The 20,140-nt window shown below is 40.0% G+C and overlaps 1 pseudogene; it reads left to right on the top strand.

Moving 5' to 3' along the window:
• The first annotated feature begins 474 nt into the window (after nt 1–474).
• Nucleotides 475–1,146, top strand: LOC138150629 (peroxiredoxin-1-like; annotated as a pseudogene).
• Nucleotides 1,147–20,140: the final 18,994 nt, after the last annotated feature.

Below are 20,140 nucleotides of genomic sequence, written 5' to 3'. Positions count from 1 at the left end.
TGGTTTAGGTGGGGGACAAACAGGAAAACAGAAGCATGGGCCTCCCCTCCCCAGCCTCGGGGTTACCTTCTCTGTTTTGACCACCGAGGAAACTGAAGCTCGCTGGGAAGCTAAGCACCGTGGAGAGAGGAGCAGATGTCGGCTACTCCTTCCCTGCCCCCTCCACATCATTGTCTCCAATGCTCCCCTGGAGTGGATAAGCGGCTGCGTCAGGGGGTCCCTTCATCCTGTGGTCACCCCCAGGAAGACGGGAACACGAGTCGGGAGCCGGGGCCACCTGGTGCGCCCCAGAAACGACCTCCTGCCGCCTCTCTTGCCTCAATTTCCCCTTCTGTCAAAGTAGGCAGCACTGTCGGCCTCACAGGGGCAGTCAGTGTCTGTAAATTGTCTGCAGACCCGAGCCACGGGCAGGGATGCACTGGTTACAAGTGGGGTGGGTTGCACCCCTGCTTGGAAAGCCCATTTGCTGTCAACATGTCTGCTGGAAATGCCAAGTTTTGGTGTCTAGCCCCCAATTTCAAAGCTTCGGCTGTTATGCCTGATCAGCACTTCAAAGACATCAGCCTTTCTGACTACAAAGGGAAATACTTTGTGTTGCTCTTCTACCCCTTGGAATTTACCTTCGTGTGCCCTACAGAGATTATTGCTTTCAGTGATAGAGCTGAAGAATTTAAGAAAATCAACTGCCAAGTGATTGGTGCCTCAGTGGATTCGCACTTCTGCCTGGGTCAATATGGTCAAGAAGAATGGTGGACTGGGAGCTGTGAATATCCCATTGTTGTCTGACCCCAAATCCACCATTGCTCAAGATTATGGGGTATTAAAGGCACATGAGGGAATTTCATTCAGGGATCTCTTCATCATTGAAGAGAAGGGGATCCTTCACCAGATCACCATCAATGACCTTCTGGTGGGCCACTCTGTACATGAAACTCTTCGGCTTGTCCAGGCCTTCCAGTTCACAGACAAGCATGGCAAAGTGTGCCCTGCTGGCTGGAAATCAGGGAGTGACACCATCAAGCCTGATGTTCAGGGGAGTAAGGAATACTTCTCCAAGCAGCAGTGAGCTGCTCTCTGTAGTCATGGATGGCCCTCTCCCCCTCTGCCCCCCATGGGGCCTGCAGACTTGCTTGCTACTCTCTGCGGGACAAATGTGCTTGATCTTTCCCAACCTTTCAAATGGAAGGTCTTTGTAGCAGTAGCCCAGGCAGTGTGGGGTAGCTGGGCATGCCCTCTGCTTGTGGGCATGAATCATCCAGATCATTCCTCCCTCTCTCAGGGCAGCAGCCCAATGGCTGAGCTTGCCAGTTCTCTTTCTTACTCTTAATGACCAAGTGCTATGTTAACATTGTACCATAGTCACCTCTTTGGGCTCAAGTCCATTTCATGTTTTGTAGCTCTATTAAACTTGTCCTAAGAAAAAAATAAAACTAAAACTGTTAAATTGTGTGTGTGTGTAAGCTTCATAGCAAGTTTCTCTGATAAAAGTCTAATATCTAATAATGTATAATGATTTGGTATAAATATGTAAAAAAAAGAAGAGCCATTTCCTAATAGATATGTGGTCAAAGGATATGAAAAGGCTGATCTCAAACGAAGAAATGCCATTATATTATGAAAAAATGCTTCAACTCACTGGTAATAATAGAAATATGGATTAAAACAACTCTCAAGTACCACCTCACATTTATCAGATCAGTAAAGATGATAAAAGAGGAAAATGAAGATTGTTTGATGGAGGACAAGCACACTAACTCAATGTTATTGAAACTATGAGTTGGTCTAGTCATTTTGGAAAACAATTTAGAATTATTACCCCCCCCCCAAAAAAAAACAACAGGAAGCTGATTTTGACCTTGTGATATTAGACATACACATCAATAACATCAAGAATAAAAGTAAATGACCATATGGACAAGAATATTTATAAATTTTTTTGCTATAATCAAATGACAATCAATTGAGAAATGACAGAACAAATTGTAGTATATTGATGCAGTGGGATGCTATTGTTCCCTGAGAAATGCAATTATTTCAGAGAGAGATAGAAAGACATGTGAACTGAAACATAGTGAAATGAACAGAACCTGGAGAATAATTTTGACAGTGTCCTCAATAATAATATGAAGGGAAGCAACTCTCTGCCCAAAATATTGAATAATAATTTTAAAAGACTGATGGTAAAATTTGCTTCCCATATCTGGGTAAATAGGAAATGGATTAGATATCTAGAATCAGACACACATTCTCAGACATGGTCATAGTTGCCATTTTACTTCCATATTGGGACTTGGTATTTTGTGAAGTAAACTATATGTACATACAAGTATACATCCATACATTCATACCTAGGCAGATATATGAAAAAATGATGTCAATATGTATCTCTGATGTTGCTGAGAAGAAAACACATGTGGATGTTGTAGCAGCAAGCACCCCAGCATCCCCAGGGTGTCTGCCAACACAGGTTCTTAGATCTGCTTTGTTAAAGAAAAGCAACTCAAAATGGGTTAACAAGCTTACTTTAATCAGTCATAGATGTATCATTTACCTAGTTCAGGGGAAAGAGGTCAGCACCCCGAACTTCAGAATATACAGACAGAATTATCAAGACAGAGAAACAGATCAAGTAGACAGATTTCCAAACTGTCCAACCATTACATCCATACCAAATCAACATCTGGGTTTCAACATCTGGGTTTTTTCTAAGCCGAGGGGGGGCTCTCAACAACGGCTTCCCAGAATCCAGATCAAATCAAAGAACACTTCTCAAAGTGAACCCCAAAACAAAGCTACACAACAGGGCTTATATAGCCTTCTCCTGGCTCAGAGAATGTAACAACCTTTTTGACTCACTGGCCAATCAAGAATATCTACTGAAAAACAAGCCTCCCACCCCAGGCTCCAGGTGCACTTTAGCCTAGGGGCAGGGAAGATCTTAAAAATTTACATTCCCATTACAAATGTCTTGATAGAGAATGTTCCTTGTAGCCTGGGATTTTTGGTACATTGATATCTGCATGTAAATGCCACAGCCTTATCTAAGAAATATCTCCTAGAGTAATTTTCAACTATGCCCAAAGGACAACCAAACTGTGCATAGCCTTTGATCCAGCAATACCAAAGATCTGGATCCCAAAGAAATCATTAAAAAGAGAAAAAAGACCTATGGGTGCAAAAATATTTATATCAGCCCTTTGTGTGTTGGCAAAATATTCAAAATTGAGGGGCTGCCCATCAGTTGGGGGATGGCTTAACAAGCTGTGGTATATGAGTGTAATGGAATACTATTTTTTATAAGCAATTGGGGGTAAGTAACTTGCCCAAGGTTACATGGGCACTTATTTTGTGTGGGTGTTAAGTATCTGAGGCCGGAACCGATCCCAGGTTCTCCTGACTCTGGGGCTGGCGCTCTTACTCACTATACCACCTAGCCTCCCCTGTAATGGAATACTGTTGTGCAATAAGATAAAATGAACAGGCAGATTTCAGAAAGACCTGGAAAGACTTGTACAAATTGATGCAAAGAGAAATGAGCAGAACCAGGAAAATGTTGTACACAGTATCAGCACCATTGTGTGATGATCAACTATGAATGACTCAGCTCTTCTCAGCAACAGGATGATCCAAGATAAATAAAAAGGAGTCATGAAAGAAAATGCTATCCACATCCACATAAAGAACTGATGGACTCAATGCAGATCAAAGCATACTATTTTCATTTACTTTATACTTTTTGTGGTTATTTCCTTTTTATCTGTTTTTTTCCCCAATTGTGACCTATGGATATATATTTTGCATGATAGCACATGTATAATGTATATATTTTTACCATTTTAGGAAAAAAAATTGGAATTCAAAATCTTGTAAAAATGAATGCTAAAAGTTATTGACATATAATTAAGAAAAAATAAAATGCTATTTTGTTTTATAAAAAATCTTTCCTAGGCACTTCTCGCTGCCCCATCAGTGCCTTGAAATACTTCTGGTTTTCCAGTTATTGGGGGAACGTTGTCAGAACTCAGGGAGCCCCTTATCTATTTGACTCAAATGGACAGAGGATTAACATTTGCAAATCAGGTGGTTTTTCTTTTTTATTTCCTACTGGGTCATTTTGCCCCAGAATAGCTGTTATGCTAAGTAAATTCCACATTCCTTTTTGTCTCTGTGTGCCTGGTGACTAACTCGGTGCCTAACTCAGTGCCTTGTACATTATAAGTATTAATAAATGTTTGCCTAATGGGATTGAATCGACTATTTCAAAATTATAATAATTCTAGGGCATCCGTTTCCTTAAAGAACAAGAAAAGTTCTGATATCCTCAGTCATCTTTTATTCTGAGTCACTTTAGAAGCTTTTAGCCATAAAAGCTGAGATCTGAAAAACAAGGTCAACTTAAAGTTGGGGTTAACCTATTTGAAAAACTATTACGGGTTTTATGTTTCCATGTAAGTCGTGACTATTACAATAATCAGATGTACAAGTTCCCTCCCACAGCCAAATCAGTGCAAATCATTAGAAATCTAAAGGTAACCAAAAATAAGAACAGTTGCTAGAATTGCTCGTTAGAATGCAAAGAGGGCAATGAGAGAGGGCAGCCAACTTATTTCCATGATAATATGGGAGTCTCAGTCTTGAGGAATACTTACTGTCAAGCTATTGGGCTGAAATGTGGTCTTTGAAAACTATAGCAGAAAATACATGTAGTCATTTGCAGAAGTTTTTGAATCTGTCACAAAGGAAAAAGAGAGAGATTTATTTCAATTTCATTACTTCGAAAACTAGTCCACAGAATCGCTGGTATCCAGCCCTTTTACCCCTGCTTACATAGCCACCACTCTAGTTTGGGCCAACACCTGTAATTATCTCCCCGCCTTCAGTCTCTCCCCTTTCCAAACCATCCTCCACAGACCTACCAAACTGATATTCCTAATTCACAGATATTACCATGTCATGCTGCTGCTCAAGAACTTTTAGGGTTTCCCTAGTGCCTCTAAGATAAAATACAAATTATTCTACTTAGCATTTAAGGCTCTTTGCAATCTGATTCCAACTTACTTTTTACTCTCCCTTGAATACTCTACCCTTCAGTCAAATTGGCTTGTTTATTATTCCCTAGACATGACACCATATTTCTCACCTTCAGGACCTTGCACAGATTGTCCCGCATGTCAAGAATACCCTCCCTCCTCATCTGTGCCCCTTTCAGATACCCAGATCCCTTCAAGGCTTAATTGAAGGCACAGGAAGACTTGAGTTCAAATTTGGTCTCAGATAATCACTAGATATGTGATCCTGGGCAAGTTCCTTAAGCACATCCTGCTTCAGTTTCCTCAATTATAAAATGGAGATAATAATAGCACTTACATCACAGCGTTGTTATGAGAATCAAATGAGATAATATTTATAAAGCTCTTAGCATAGTGCCTAGTACATAGGAGGAACATAACAAATCCTTCCTTCCTTCCTTCCTTCCTTCCTTCCTTCCTTCCTTCCTTCCTTCCTTCCTTCCTTCCTTCCTTCCTTCTTCCTTCCTTCCTTCTTTCCTTTCTTCCTTCCTTCCTTCTTTCCCTCCTTCCTTCCTTCCCTGGACCTCTCCTGGTCCTTCCAGTTATTAAAACCCCTTCTCCCAATTAGCAAATACATGTATAGATTTTGTTTTGACATCTGTTTACATATCATTTCCTCCAAATGCAGTGTAGAAATGTAAGCTCCTTGAGGGTAAAGATTGTGTTCATTTTTGTCTTTTGCCTCTAGGGACTATATCTTTCAGACCATACCTGTGATGTCATCAATGTAGGAAACATAATCTATTTCTAAACCTAACCTCCCTACTTCACAAACACCCAATCTGATGTCGAAAATTCATGTTAGTTCATTGCTGAGGTAAAACAGAGCAAAAAATAAATAAATAAATAAATAAATGAATGAATGAATGGATAAATAAATAAATAAATAAATAAGGCCCTCTTTGAAAATTCTTTGTGACATGCAGGAGACCAGAACAGCTGGCTGAGCTGCCAGTACAACTCCTGAGATTGAAAGCCATTTTGATCTCAACCCTCTAATGGCTATTCATCATTTAGAAAGAGCAGTCAGAGCCCAGGAAGAAAGGGGAGATTTAACTCCTGATGTGCTAGATCTTGTACCATGGTTCCTTAGAGAAAAATGACCTTTTAGAACTTCCTGTAAGTGGGGAGCTTGCTCATCCTGGAAAGACTGATGACATTTGCAAAGACCAATAGATTTTAGAGCATGAACATTTTATGTAATAATAGCAATCTTTAATTTCAATAGAGTCACCTGCTTGCTAAAAATAGGACAACCTAGCGAGGGGGCTTCTTTTTGAATATAATTTTCGATTGCTGTATTTTTAGTACACTGTATGATAAGTTGACTAATGGGGATCTCTGACAGTGTGTGCTCATAATGGGAGAATTTCCAAAGATACTTCAACTCAGAAAAGAATCCCCCCAAACAGATGGGCCACAAGAAGGGGGCAAACTTCCAAAAAAATCTTTTGAAACATTTCATTCACTTTTTTCTACCTCTGATTGAACAAGGTGTTGTTTCAGTGTCTATTTCTGGAAATGGGAAGAGACACGAAAGAAAAAGCATGGATGATAATTAAGATGTCAGTTTCTCATTTGTTCCCTGGGTGTTTTCTTCTTGCCACCATAGTTAAACATTGCAAGTTCAATAACTTGTTTTCAAAAAGATATTTTGGGGGCATTTGTGAAATTACTTAAAGTAATTAATTCAAGTTCAAATTAGAAAGTGGAACCATCAGGGACATTCCTTCCGAGAGAAGAATTACAGCAGAGCACAGCATGTCTGCAAGCGCAGATATTTTGGGAGTGTACTTGATTGGATGCACTTAGAAACATAAGGTAACAAATGTTTATGCATGCATTTATATAAAAACTAACCCTTGTTCACAAAAAATACCCTCTTTCAGTTACCCGATTTGTTGCCACTTCCATTTCCTTTCTCACTGCATTGTGCCTTCACCCCCTGCCATTTCAGCTGCTGTTGAATAGTAGCATTCTCTGTGCTGTCGGCTTCCCCCATCCATTCACCACCTTGTTCTCCTCACTTCATTTACATAGAGAAGTTCAATTAGTTCAAATGAAATTAGCCAGAAAATGACGTCATGTGAGGACTAGAATGATAGAAACAACTGATAATGTGATCTGTCTCACAGAACCATTCCTTGAGGGCCCAGTGAGCATGGTGGAGTGCTTTGAGCCACCCCAGAAAACTGCACAAAGACCTTGCCCTCTTGCAGCTTACACTTTAAACAAAGTCCAAATGGTGCAAAATAATATATCTTAGACACCGGTCTGATCATGTCACTCCCCAAAAACCTTCAATGGCTCCCTCTTACCTTATAGAAAAAATATGGCTTCCTCAGTTTGGCTTAAAGCCCTTCTTAGTGTTGTTCCATCTTACCTTTAGGGGCTTCTTTTATATAACCCTCCTTCTACAGCTGTGATAGTAATGGAATATAAAGATTCCCCTGTATTGGCTTGTTTTTCAAATTGATTGTGTTAAAACCCAGAGCTTGTTAATCCCACCTGTGGGATGGACTGGTTGATGTGAAAAGAGAGTCCTGAACTGGGAGGAGCTGGTGACATAGATTTGGAGAGACACAAGAGAGAGGCGGAAGAACTTTTTGGAAGCAGCACCTCGTGGAGGTAGAGAGAGACTGAGAGAATTGCTGGAGGCCACTTTGAATTGCCCTGGACTTTTGAGACCTGCCCCCTGAGCTGCCAAGGACTGAGGAGACATGGCTGTTTTGCTGGTACTTTGTCAGTTTTGATGTTGTTTTGCCAGATTTGTCCACTGGTGAAAGACAGTCCTGTTGTTGAAGAAATCCTGGAACCTGGCTTTTGGTTAAGAAGCCCTGAGACTGTCCTGCAGACAGAGAGTGAATACTGTCCACTGGTGAAGGACAGTGCTGTTGTTGCAGGGGTCTGGGAACCTTTCTGTTGGTTCAGAAGCCCTGAAGAAGGATTTTTTTGTTGTATGTTTACAGAAATCCTGGGAGAGGGTTTTGCTAATGTTTTCAGGGGTTCTAGGACTGTTCTACAGACAGAGATGAATTAATGAAGAGACTGGCAATGTATCTTGTGGCCTTGCTAAGCCTTGTCTCCCCAGGAACTAAGATTGCTGAGAACTTGCCTCGTGTCAAGATGAAGAAAAGACCTCCATTTGGGTATTAAGTGCTGTGCTTAAACTTGATGTAACTCTGGGGTAGATTCAATTGTGATCCAGGGGTGGGGAACTTTTGACCTTTTTGTGTTCTATGGTTGAGCAAATGAATGTACTTTACTTAGATTGGAAACTAATCTCCATTTTAGAAGAGGGACTTTGTGGTGGACTAAATGAAGGTACAGCCTAGGGGTGAAGTAGTATTTAGAACAGGGACTTTGTAATTGATTGAATGATTGGAAGGTCCTGGGGTGGGGTAGTACTTGGAGATTATTTAATCACACTTAGTAAATGCTGTATTTTGAATGGTGTCATGTTTTGATCTTCTCTGTTCTTAATTTGTCACTGAATAAAATGGAGAGCACCTATGCTGGTATTCTGAACCTTGGGAAGTTGCCTTTCCTTGGCATTATATTACAACAGCCCAAGCAAAGCAGTCTATTTGCTTTTCTGTGAGTTCAGCATTGTATCTCTTATACCTTTTCATGTAGTATCCTCTTTCCTTAGAATGCACTATCTCAACTTTGCCTTTGAGACTGCTTGACTTCTTTTTAGGCCCATCTTTTGTGCCCCTTCTTACACAATTCCTTTCCCAACCCTGGACTTCCATGACTCTGGAGGAGAGAGTGAGACTGACAACTTTGTACAGCTCTGCCTCACTTATTTCCAGCTCACCTGTGAGTCAAGGCATCACCCTCATGATGTCATTTGTCCTCGAGAAGGAAAGACAAACAACAATCCCAAATCATAGTTTTAGTGATATCTCCCTTCTTAATTGATCTTGTATATATTCATCTGTACACATGTTGTATCCCTCCAGTAGAATGTAAGTCATCTGAGGGCAGGGATGACTATATTTTTGTTTTTGTTTCCTCAGTTTTTAGCAATGTCCTGCATATAATAGGTACTTAATCAATGTTTGTGGAATTTAGTTTAGTGAGTAGTGAAATAGGTAGAAACCTGATTTCTAAACCTGACTTTGCCCTTCAGTGATTTATGACCTTGGGCAAAAGACTCTGGAGTCTTTAGTTTCTTCATCTATAAAGTGGGGTATATGTGTGATAAGATATATAAACAACAGAATCAAACCACTGAAATGATACGTGAAGGGAATATGAGTTGTTTCTATGATATAAAGCTCAGGGGTGAGTGACTCAGGAGTTGTACAAGAGAGAATAAGGGGTCAGGGTAAAAACTAGGGAGAAAAGATTTGACTCAATTGGACAGTGTGATGATTTTAGAGCTAGAAGTCCTTAAGGGAACTTTAAGTTAAGTGACTTCACATTACATATGCAGAAACTGACAGTTCCCTGAGGAGTAAAATGAGTTATCCTAGATCACGCAGGTAGTTTGTGACAGTCCAAATTTGAACTCAGGTTTTTGAGGTCCTCACTAAGTGCTTTTCCCATAGGAGGCAGGTCCTCCCTGAGCCATAAGTCAACCTTGAAAGGCTTCAGAAAGGAAGTGGAATTTTAGAGAATTTTTCTGTCCATCATAAGTATGTGGCTGGGGTGTTGAGACAGGTAGCATTTACAAAGAAAAGGATGTGTTTTGATTTCCCCATAGAGGAAATCACCTTGAAAATGAAATAGAGGAATTCTCTAAGTATTATTTTAAAATAAGAACATATTGAGTAACTGAATTCAATTGCAGCATATTTGCCTATCAATAATATTAATTTAATATGAAACAGGACCATAGTTCAAGAGTTGGAAAGGAAAGTCTACCTCCTTCAGTTTATAGATGAGGAAACTAAGGGCTAGAGAGTTGAACTGATTTACCAACATCACATAGGAAGCAAATAGAATTTCATATTCTTCTAAAAGCTTAAGCTGTTACAGTTCTACACATACCTTAAGGTCGACAAGTTAACTAGTAAACAGCATTGTGTGATGAAAAATGACCAGAGCAGAACTCTGGAGATCCTATTGTTTTCAATGGCACTGCCATTAACTAGATGGGGAACACTGAGCAAGACTCTTGTCCCACTGAATGGGCCTAACCTGTCTCGCCAGTGAAATGAGAGGACTGGACCAGATGACTTCCAAAATTCTGTCCTTGGCTTATATTCTATGATTTTTCCCTCATCCCTATCCCACTTAAAAAAATAAGATGAAAGATTTACTTCTGTCCCTCAGTGAACTAGTGTTATTCAAAACTTGCTAGCTTAAAAAAAATCCCAGCCCAGACTAATTAAGTAAAGGGGAACTCATTACGAGAAGCATGGCTAGACAGTGATGAATTAGTTGAACATAGAGATCTGAGAAAGAAAGGGAAAAAATACAGTGGTAAGTCATTTCTACTTCTGTGCGGAAAGGAGGCTGAAATTGCTAAGAATCCCGTTTCATACATGAATGTGACTCTTGCCCCCCCCCCATACGAAATCTTAATCTGACAGATGTGCTGCTTTGCTGCCAGAGGAACCGAGCCATGCTCATAATCATGTTCTTACTACTTATTGGACCAGAAGCCTTGCTCTTCTTGAGATGCAATTGCCCTGAAGCCTACTCTTTTTGTTTGGGTGAGAGTCTCTGGACAGGATCACCATTTCATGACTGATCCCAGCCATGTTCCCTCCTTCCCTCCCAACTCAACACACTCTTGGAACTTCTCCACCTCCTTGCCAGCAGTCTGAATCCCTTATTATTGCCCCCCCATCTCTAGCTCCCATCTATGTTTTCTTCTCCCCTTGTGGGGGGGTGGAGGGCTGGATCAAAGATGACAGAGTAAAAGCAGGAACTAACTTGAGCTCATCCCCAATTAACTTCAACACCTGTAAAAAAATGACTCTAAACAAATTTTAGAGCTATAGAACCCACAAAATGACAGAGTGAAATACACCTCCAACTGAAGTCAGCCTGACAAGCCAAAAGGTTAAGGGTCTATCACACCAGGCTGGAAGTGCAGTACAGTCACACTTGGGCCATGTCAGCACAGACCAGTGGCATCGACCAGCCAGTGCAGACCTAAGGAGACTGAGTCACTGACAGCTGAGCTGGTTTCCAGACTTCTCAACCCATAAACACCAAAGAGAAAGTAAAAGGTCACTGGGGAAAATCCGTTGGACCTGGGTGAGAGAAGAGTGCAGTCCAGCCCCTGCCCCTGAGGTAGTGTAGGTAGAGGCAGTGACTGTGGCGGCAAAGTGGCTACTTCTAGGGCTCCAGGTCCACAAATAGTGGGGGGACCAAGCGTTTGATCAGAGGGCAATTGCAGGAATCCTTTACTGAGGTTCTGAGGCAGGATTTTCTTGCATTGCCCTGCTTGGATCTGGGTCATAGTCTTGGGTGGCATTCCTGGGGTGAGGAGGAGCGTTGGTGTGGTAGAGATTTTTGAGGCTGTGGAGAGGCAGTCCTCCTCACAGTTCTGAGGCAGGTGCCTAGAAGAGACTCTGACAATACCTGTGCAAACCCCCAGCAATTTGGGACCCAGCAGTCTCCACTCTGGAAGCAGAGTTTTATCATGGCAAAGAGCTCAAAAGTCAAGTAATTGGCTGGCAAGCTGAGCAAACAGAGGAAGATAAATCAGATTATAGAATTGTTCTTTGTTGACAAAGAAGATCAAAACATAGAACCAGAAGAAGACAACAAAGTCAAAACTCCTGCATCAAAAGCCTCCAAGAAAAATATGAATTGTTTGTAGGCCATGGAAGAGCTCATGAAGGATTTTGAAAATCAAGTAAGACAAGTAGAGGAAAAATTGGGAAGAGAAATGAGAATGATGCAAGAAAATAATGAAAAATGAGTCAGCAGCTTACTAAAAGAGACCCCAAAATACTGAAGAAAATAACACCTTAAAAATAGATTGACTCAAATGGCAAAAGAGGCCCAAAAATCCAATGAGGAGAAGAGTGAATTAAAACGCTGAATTAGCCAGAAGAATGCAAGCTCCTTGAGGACAGAGATTGGCTTTTGTTTCTTGTATTTGTGTAACCAGGGCTTAGCTCAGTTCATGGCATATAGTAAGCACTTAATATTTATTTATCTACTTTGAGAAAATGTGAAGAAGTTGCTTTAAATGGAAGGATGGTTGTAAGGTTTGGAGTTGGGGAAACTGCTTTCATCATGTACTTTTTTGTCACACTTGGTCATCATGCTTTGGAGCACTAAACAAAAGTGTAAGTGAAGAAGACTTAGGGGTAGTTAGTCAAAGGGGTGTTGAATGTGAAGATGGTGGACTTAGGTAGGAAGTTTGTATCTGCCCCTCATTACTTATGAAAACTTGGGTAAGCTTCTTAGCTTTTATTTGTACTCAGTTCTCTATTAGTCAAATGAGGGGGTTTGAATTATATACCCTTTAAGGTCCTTTCCATCTCTATGTCTGTGAGTTGATGAAACTACCAGGAAGGTGCTTACAGCCCTTGGTGAGTTTTCCCAAACCATGTATGTATGTATGTATGTATGTATGTATGTGTGTGTGTGTATGTATGTATACACATGTATATGTATGTATACATGTGTGTATGTATGTATGCATGTATTGTGTGTCTTTCTTTCTGTCTATCCATCTTGATATTTATCATCTTCAGTGAGAAAGTAGGTAAGGAATTGGTAGCTACCAACAAAGCCAAGTTCATGAAGAGAAATCTGTGTAGATGAGAGTGGAGTTTCATAGAATTTACATTTAGATTGTACCAAGACTCCTTCAATTGAGGCTGGGTGAAAATTTCTTGCCCTGAATTTGATTTCAGGGGAAACTAGGTGGCACAGTGCATAGAGGACAGGGTCTTGGGTCAGGAAGACCTGAGTTCAAATCTGGTCTCAGATATTTGCTGTGTGAGCCTGGATAAGTCACTTTACCCTGATTGCCTCTTTTCCTTATCTATAAAATGCTCCAAAGAAGGAAATGGCAAACCACTCTAGTATCTTTGCCAAGATAACCCCAAATGGAGTCACAAAGAGTTGGCCACGATTGAAACAACTCAGCAATAAAAAATTTTGTTTTAAACTGAGCCACCACATGGATTTTAATTTTAGCACAAGGCAGCCACAAAACTCATGCTCTTTGTCACCAGGGAGCTCCTACACCAGCATGGTGGCAGAGTTTTGCAACCTCTAACAGAATAACATCAGAGAGAATAGAGAAGGACTCAGAACTCATGTTAAAGATGCCACCCTTGTTGCCATAATGCATGGAGTCATCAGTGTCCACCCTTTGATGGCCCCTTTGCCTTAGACCTCAGGCAATTCACAGTAAGGCCCAGCCACAAAACAGGGAAACACAAATACACAGAGAAAACCAAAATGGAATATCAAATACCCAGTTCTGCACTATTCAGTAACAAAGAAGTCTCACTTGGCCCTCTTTTTTCTCCTTCCAGCACAATTCTACAGTAGTATTGTAATGGGCCATCCTGAACACCAGCCCAGATATGCTGGTTTCTCCCTGCTATTACATGATTTCCATGGGCAGCATCCAAGTGGGAAAGGGGATGATGCCCTTGTTAGCAATATTGGCTACAGCTCTTCCAGAGTAGGAAGCACGTGACGGTGGAAAGAATATTGAATTTATATTTCGTGGACCTATTATTCAGTCATTTTAATCATGTCTGACTATTTGTGACCCCATTTGGGGTTTTCTTGGCAAAGGTACTGGAGCAGGTTTTTGGCAGAGATACTGGAGTTGTTTGCCACTTCCTTCTTCAGCCTATTTTGCAGATGAGGAAACTGAGGCAAATAGGGTAAAGTGACTTGCCCAGTGTCACACAGTATCTGAGGCCAGATTTGAACTCAGGTCTTCCTAACTCAAAACTCTGTCCTCTACCCACTGCTCCACTGCCTCTGATGTGTATGTGTATGTGTGCGTATACACACACATACACACATACATTATATTACATCTGGAATAGACCTCAGAGATCATCTAGCTCATCCCTGTCCTTTTATAGTGGAGGAAACTGAGCCACAGAGAGGGTGATTTGCCTAAGGAGACAGCAAGTCTTAGTGATATTGTCTAGTATTCAAAGCCAGCTTCTCTGACTCAATATCAATTATTCCTTCTGCTATACTACCTCTGCTATTTCCTGCCTCTGTGACCTTGGGCAAGTCACTTCCCCCTCAAGGGCCTTAGTTTCCTCATCTGTAAAAGGAGGGGTTAGACAAGATGACTTCTAAGGTCCCTTCCAGCTCTGGATTTATGGCCCTAGATCATCTGCCTTATCTTTCAATGGGATGGGGACTAAACCAATGAAATATTGTGTGTGCATTATTTTTTTAATATTCATTTAAAACCTAAATACAAAATGAGAAAAGGGGAAAAAAGAACATTATCATGAACATAAAGGATTCAATATAAAATATAAAAAATAAAATTCTATTTCAAACTATTTACTTTTTTTGGAAAAGGTATGTAATATTATACATTGTTTTCAAAACTACCCAGGTTTTCTATGCTTCCTTCTGTTTCCTTTGTTCTCTGCTGTGCACTTTTATTTTATTTTTTCTCCCTCCTCACCCCCTCATATATATGCATATAAGCTTTAAAATATTTCTATATTTTGTTTCTACATCACCTCCATTTCCCAATATATCTACCTTCTAGCTACCACCCTGAGAACTATCCACTATCACAAAGAAATAAAAATCAAGGGAAAGAAAAAAAAACATTTTAAATAACCAACCAATGCAAAAACTAAGTCAAACAGTATATGTTGCACTCCACACCTGTAGACCTCCAACTCTGCAAAGGAAGGTACATTTATACATCTCTTCTTTGGGTCCCTGGGATACTTGAAAGGGAACTCCTTCCCTCTCTCCTGCCCTAACTACATTTTAACTCTGTGCCTCCAGTGAACCTTGGTGTGCTTATTTTTCCTCATTAATTGTTTTAAACTCTATATCTTTTGATATGAAATAGAGGCAAAGATAGAAATGCAAAGAGATATAGGCAGAGACAGAGAGAAATAGAGAGACTGCAACAATTTTCACTTCAGTTCTATAATGAAGATGTCCAGAAAAAAGAATCCATTTCTCTTAATGTTCTTCATGCATATAAATCAGCATCTAAGTGACAAACTTCCTTCAAACTACACCTAGCAGAGAACAGCTGGATGTTAACTGAATCTTTCTAAATAAAATAATACATTGGCAGCCCCTAGGAACATAAACTTTTATTGTATGAAGCATTTTTATTTCATAGCATCAAATTGGCAGCTTCAGTGATTCATTGTTCATGGAACAGCTTGAGATCAGTGCAAAAATGCCGATTATTTTGTTTTAATAGCCTGAGCTTTCTAAACCGCTACAGATGTTTTATTCTAAGTATAATGGGTGGGGGAAAAAAAGAACCCAAATGGATTTTCCAAAGAATGGAGACTCCATTCGCATCATTCCACAGAAATGGAGGATAATTTGTGTAAGATGTAGAAAAGGCATTCATATTCTATGTGCATTTTCAAGGCTTTTGGGTCTTTACCAATGTTTTGTGAAACTGTTAGGCTGGAAAAGCCACCCCCCAAAAAATGAGGATGGAAGCATTGCCCTAATGATGAGACAGGGATAAGCCTCTCTTGTCCTTCTTTGTAGAGGTAGAGAACTGTAGGTGTGCAACCTTGTAGAAATACCTTGTAGAAATAGAAAAAAACTCTATTGATGTATTGTTTTGTTTTTCTGAACTATTTTTATTGTTTTTCTTTTTTATGCTTTATTATGAAGGATGACGCTCTAGGAGGGAAGATGAAATGGACATATTAGGACATGAAGGTGATGCAAAAGTAGAAGATATCAACAAAATTATTTAGTATAAAAGAAGGTAGGCTGGGGGTGGAGTAGTGATTAAGATGGTGGGGGATGAGGAGCAAGGAAGCTTGGAGGGTGCTGGAAGAAGATGAAACATGCTACATCTTTGAGACTGAGAAAAGTAGGTGGCAGTGGAGGTGGAAATCAGAAAAATCTATAAAGGCAACTTGAGCTGATTCAGTTTCTAAGTTTTTTTTTTTCCTGTGGATTAAATAGATATATTTACAGACTCTCAAGATGTCGGCAATACAAGGGACCTAATCCGCATTTTTCATTTCACTTATCATAGGATCCTAGATTTAGACCTTGAAATTCATCTATTCTATGCTGGCACACTTGCCTTTTAAATTTTTTATTTTAGTTTTTAAGACAATTGGGGTTAAGTGACTTTTTCAGGGTCACAAAGCTACTGTATGAGGCAAGATTTCAACTCAGGTCCTCCTGACTCCAAAGTTGGTTCTCTGTACATTGTGCCACCCAGCTACCCCTGTTTTACCATTTTATTAGAGGAGGAAACTCAAGTTTATTTTCATATGGACATAGTAAATTACTTTTCCTAAGGTGCTAACCAAGACAGGATTCAGTCTAGATGCTGTTACTCCAAATTCAGTGCTTTTTTTTACATGAGGTCCAGGGAAGGGAAGGGGTTTGGTTAAGGTCAGTCAGTAAGTGGCAAATAAGAGACCTGAACATGGGTCTTTAAACCCAAAGTCAAGTCATTTGTCCACTGCACCACACTGTTCACAATAAATGGTTTGCCTCTATTTCGTTACCCTTTATGGACCATCACCTCTGAGTGTTACCCATTTCCCTTGTCTTCCTTGGGCCTCAGTTTCTTCATCTATAAAATAAGGGGGTTAGACTAGATGACCTCCAACATCCCTTCCATTTCTAGGTGTAGGATCCCAGAGAGTGGATAAGAATAGCCTCTTCTGAAACCAGAATCAGGGTTCCAGAAGAGCACAGGGCTTTGAGGTCATGCCATAGGATTATTTGAATAAACCAGGCATGGTTACACAAGAGAAGAGAAGATTTGGGAGGGGAGAAGGTGGGTCATGACATTGTCTTCAGGTATTTGAAGGATTGTCATGTGGGGAAAGGTTAAACTTTCTCTTTTTAACTCTGAACAATGAATGGAAGTTGAAAAGGCAATTTTAGGGTTGGTATCCAGAAAAAAAACTTGTTAGCCATTAAAACTTACCTTAAGTAGAATAGGCCATCTTTGGTATACTGGGTCCTCTGCCTGCCTTGGATGTTTCCAGACAGAGGCTGGATGACCAACTTATTAGCCATATTCTAGTGAAGATTAATTTCTTATATGGATTGGACAAGATGGCTGATCAGGTCCCTTTAACTTTAAAATTTTATGATTCGAAAATATACAAGGATCAGTGATTTTAGTTAGTAGTAAGGAACTCCCAGGGTGACACCTAACACATGCCAGTGAGTAATGACCTAACAGTGATAAGTTGTAGGGCAGCTAGGTGGCACTGCAATGAATAGAGTGCTCAGTCTGGAGTCAGGAAGACCCATCTCCCTGAGTTCAAATCTGGCCTCAGACATTTACTTGCTTTGTGACCCTGGGCAAGTCACTTTACCCTGTTTGCCTCAGTTTCCTCATCTGTAAAATGAACTGGAGAAGGAAATGGCAAACAGCTCCAATATGTTTGTCAAGTAAACCCTAAATGGGGTCACAAAGAATTGGAAATGGCTGAAAATCACTGAATGATAAGTCATAACGAGCTTCTTGATCCACTGAGATGGAAAGTGATTTGCTCAAGAGTCATACAGCAGTGGGATTTTAAGTCAGGGCTTCTTCTTGAGAAACAATATGGTAGAAATAGAATTGGATTTGTGGTTGGAGGACTCTTATAACATGTGAGATTATGAATAACTCATCATTTGGAATCTCTGGTCTTCTAAGTGTGATTTAAAATTATGACCAGGATAAATGTGGAGATTATAGCATGCCCACCATAGGCATAAACTACATTAAGCAGTCCCTTTACTGCCCTACATCCTTATTTTCTCTTATTAATATTAAACTATCCCCTTTTCCCGACTATCAACCTCATAACCTTCTCACTGGCAGAGATTCTTTGGATGACCATCCCACTGTGTTGACTTCTTGAGAAACACAGAATATTTCTCTCCCTCCAGTTCCCTCAAACCGACTAGAAGTAAGGAGAGGGAGCTTTATAGAAATCGTCCTCTTTCCTCTATCATCTCATTTTCATGCATTTTCTGATCTTGACTCAGAGAATATTTATTTGAAATTAATCCAAACACATTGATTTATTAGATAATAAACACACCTGCAATACAGCTTTTCTGTAGGTTGGATAACTTTTGTTCGTTGATTTTTTAATATGCACCTAATTTTCTATAATCATGTTTCAGTCTCTCATAGTCATCTTTTAAGGTCTAACGCCTGTTCCTTGTATCTGTGTGAGAAAGTCTTGGAATTCACCTTACTCTGGCATTAAAAATAGAAACCCATAATTACAATCATATTTCATACTTCTGATTGTGACAAAACTAAGTGCACCTTTGTGCAAGTGCAACATACATAATTCCAAATGCACAAAACTTCATTTTTGTGTGTGTGTTTGTATTGTGTATGTGTGTGTGTATGTGAGAGAGACAGAGAGACAGAGACAGAGATAGACAGAGAGAGAGAGAGAGACAGAGAGAGAGAGATACAGAGTCTCTGTGTATCTTGGACACATGCATTTGGCCAATCAAGCACAAAGTTGTAATCACATGGTGCCGCTAAGCTAAATTTTTTTCTCCTTGGTGGGGGGGATTAGGAGCTTCTAGCATGAAGTTTCTTCTCTGTCAGACCAATTGGCCTTGAACTTCAACCTGATGAGTAGATCCCATTATAAGAAATGACAGATTGCTACTTTAAAAAAAATGAGAATCAACTGATTAACAATTGGGTCCCTCTGTGAAGCCTAAGTACAGGTCCATAATACTGTTCTTCATATCTCAGGAAATATTAAAAAGCTTCCTGCTGTAGTAGCAAGCACTCCAGCATCCCCAGGGTGCTGAATACTGCATTGTTGATTTACCTGCCCCCTAAGATGTTGGACTATATCTGGGGAAACCAAATGTACACACACAGACCAAGTGAATATGTTACCTCCATAGAGAGATGTAGAAATACTATTCTGAGTTTGCCCCTCTTCTTTATAATCTATATTGAAACAGTCTCCCATTCATGGGTTATATGATTAGATGGTATTTATTTTGTTTTTCTACCTAGCTAATGCTAAATTGAATTTCTAGGGGACAAAAGATTTGCTTTCTTCTCTGCCTTGCATCTCTTTTTTTTTACAATCTCTTACCATGTGTGATCCTCCCTTCCTTCTTTTTGATGGGAGTTTATTGATTAATTTTATTTGAGTTTTTGAGGGGAGAAACAACCTTTTTTCTGATGAGCCATTATTCCAGAGATCGTAATACATGAAAGGGAGATGGTATGGTGTTTTATCCTGGGGACCTAGGCACACTATTTAACAAGTTATGGTCTACTCCACATTTATAGATTGATGAGTCACCCGCCCAAGGCCTTGTCACCTTTGATGATAGGGGTCCCCAAGACTCCAGATACCTCTTCTCCTGGGCTTGGGTGTGTCTCTAACAGTCGCTTTCCTTGTTCGTAAGGGAAGGTATCTTGAAATCTCACTTCCCCTTTTGGATCCACCCTATGCAACATAAAAGATGAGGAACAAAGTCATTTTGGATACATATGGATGGATTGTAGTCTGTAGAATTGGAGGGAATATCCACATTCATGAGATTACAGATTCATTTGAGTATTTGAGAATGTATAGCTCTTTACCTGTTATATCTCTTTAGTTTAATGTAAGGTGCTTGAGTGCCTTGCTCATATTCAAATAGATCCATATTTAGTCCACTGATACAGAGTACAACCTATCCAATGTCTCACCAACCTGTGCAGCTCTTATACACAATAGATACTTATGCCCCTTGCATTGGATTGTATTTAAAAGATCAACTTCACAACTCTAAGATTTGATGGGGGATGGGGATAGTAATAGTTAATGATCCATTCAAAACAAGACCCTAGGAATTTGATAGACTGCAAACTCAGAGTGAATCAATGGTGTAATGTGGCAACCAAGCGCAACTTATTTCAATATTAGGCTATATTTAGAGAGTCAGAG

Source organism: Petaurus breviceps, unplaced genomic scaffold (assembly GCF_028583685.1).
Source record: "Petaurus breviceps papuanus isolate PSGF00001 unplaced genomic scaffold, PetGlider_PUasm1.0 90881, whole genome shotgun sequence".
NCBI classification, from domain to species: domain Eukaryota; kingdom Metazoa; phylum Chordata; class Mammalia; order Diprotodontia; family Petauridae; genus Petaurus; species Petaurus breviceps.
This window is presented reverse-complemented; position numbering and strand designations above follow the sequence as displayed.